The sequence below is a fragment of the Atta colombica genome, unplaced genomic scaffold (assembly GCF_001594045.1).
Source record: "Atta colombica isolate Treedump-2 unplaced genomic scaffold, Acol1.0 scaffold12, whole genome shotgun sequence".
NCBI lineage: Eukaryota > Metazoa > Arthropoda > Insecta > Hymenoptera > Formicidae > Atta > Atta colombica.
The window spans coordinates 3,156,735-3,159,248 of record NW_017259206.1 but is presented as its reverse complement, the minus strand read 5'-3'; the positions used below and the strand labels follow the sequence as shown (position 1 = coordinate 3,159,248).

Here is a 2,514-nt window from a genome sequence, read left to right as displayed (position 1 = left end):
AAGAAAAAAAAAAAAAAAAAAAAAAAACAAAACAAAGGGGATGGCGAAAGGAAAGAAAGGGTGAAATGGAAGAATAGCGCCTGGCGATAGAAATTCGAGGCAATCTATTCGGTAATTGAAGCTTCCATTATTTTTCTGGCAGAACTGCGTACAACCAACTCTTTTCGTCGATTCTCTTGTTTTCCGCGTTTCTCTGCATTTCGTAATACATGGATATAATTTTTTTTTTTAGGTTAATGTTTTTGAAATTGTATACTACGGAAAATTCAGCACCTTTCTGAAAGAAAAATGAACGATAAACGTCCTGCGACATGACGATTTAAATTAGAAAATTCTGTAATCTCTCGGTGAGATGTGAATCTCATAGAATGATTCCAAAAACAACACTAAGTTAGGCGTTTCCAATATCCACGACAAATATTTTTATTTTGCGATGAATAATATTTTCAACATATTTCTTATACATACATTTTGCGTATTTTTCGTTGTACGATACCACGCTATCCGATCATCAGAGGGTGTTTTTCTCTCGTTTAATAAATTAGTTCACTTGATCAGTAAAAGTATGACTCTTCATGCTTTTACGGTGTGCATTAACTTGTCAATTATTATTAAAGTAGATCTAATTCACATGCTAATTACGTGTATAATAGTATATATAATACTATTGGTTAACACATATCGTTAACGCATTAGACACATACACTATTCTATCAATTTAATATATCTACAAATATATAGATGGTGATTGTGTTAACTATATCATATTACCAAACTACCTTTGCTATAATACATGGTTTGTGTTGCAGTGCCTACATTGGGGGATGCAAACATGTAAATTAGATCAAATATATATAAAGAGATGTTGAACACAAAGTTAATTAATAATGCATTCCTAAATCAAAATACGTAAATATACATATCAGTATGTAATATGCAGAAATAAATAAAAATACACGACGTACATGATCCGTTGTAGCACCTAAACTTCGTTGTAATGTCGTCTATTAATAATTCTCTTAAGCGCACTGTTAAGATCATTTTCAATACGATGCAAAATTAATCCTCGCATGTTCGGTACCGAGATTGAACTACGTTTTAGAGGACGGGAGGCAAGATTTTTGGATTGCAGCCTGCGTTTAACAAGAACGATTCCGGGTAGCCCGAGCTACAAAACAGCGGCTAATCGGGGTAAGCTTGAAAAAAGTCACGGTGCCTAAGCGTGCCATTATATCAAGTAACATGCGGCCCTCGCGTTACAAGCTTGCATGCGCTTAATCACCGCGATCACGGCGAGATCGGCACGCACGCCGATAAAACGGGGGTGGTGCCTCGCGAAAAATATACCTCGCTCGCTAGATATTTCGGACCTTATCGTGAAGCGTAAGAGGGCATCAGATGCAATAAATACGGGGCGAGGAATTAGATATGTGGAATTAGAAACGAGGACTTAATTTTAATATATAGGAAAATATGTTTCAGTCCACGATAAATAAGTTAGTTTCGATACTGAAAAAAAAATTTACCAAATCTTAATACATATTTCTTTGAAATAGACAATTACTTACATAAATAAATATTTACTCAATAAAAAATAATAGTTAAATCACATTAATGATTTTTGTATTAAATAATTATATTGTATGTTTATATTTATTAAAAGTTTACTTAGGAATGTTTCAAATATTTATTAAAATTTAGTATTTTTTTTCAATGTACATATAATAAGATTTATAATGTAATGAAACAAAGTTCAATAATGGATAGTTTTTAAACTACAGGCTATCAAACGTGATCTATGAACACTAGATATAGTTTTACACCTTAAATAGCTTAAAATCTATAATACATCATTGAGCTTTTGTCACATCTTTTGTTTATCACATTATAAGATATATTATACGTAAAAACTAATTTATTTTATCAGGATCTAATTTTCCATATAATTCGGGATCTTCATTATGAATCGCTTGATGCTTAAAAAACCTTCAGATATCAATTTTATCTTAACAATAATAATAAATTCTTTGACATTAATTCTGAATTTCTTTACGGTTGATAAACTTTAAGTATCAAAATATTTAATTCTAAATATTAAGAAGATGCAATAATGTCAATTTCATAAATATTTAACATTGGATATTAGCAAAGTGGAACAGCATCTTGAAATGTCTTCTATAAGAAAAAAAAAAGCTTTATCAAAACGCAGCTTATCTAGCAGCTTTAAAAAAATTTCAAAAACAAGGATGGAATTTATGCATGTAAGTGTAATAACATCCGTCAATTATTTATTTCCTCGGTTTACATTGGGAGAAATTGGAGGCTTCGTGATAAAGTTCGCGTTACTTCTACGCACGCATCCATTTGGGACAACAATTAATCCAGTATTGTCACGTGAGCTACGGCATCGGAATTGTCCTGCCATCCAATTTCTAGAATCGTGCGTCGCACATTGCAATGTAATCCACCCACAGTGCGCGTGTAAGAGAGAGCAAGAGAGAGAGAGAGAGAGAG

At 32.3% G+C, this 2,514-nt stretch overlaps 1 protein-coding gene across 4 annotated transcripts in view; it reads right to left on the bottom strand.

Annotated features, from left to right (window-relative positions):
• LOC108694414 (tropomodulin) overlaps positions 1-2,514 on the bottom strand; it is a 72,331-nt gene that overhangs the window by 9,062 nt on the left and 60,755 nt on the right. The window lies entirely within an intron of this gene.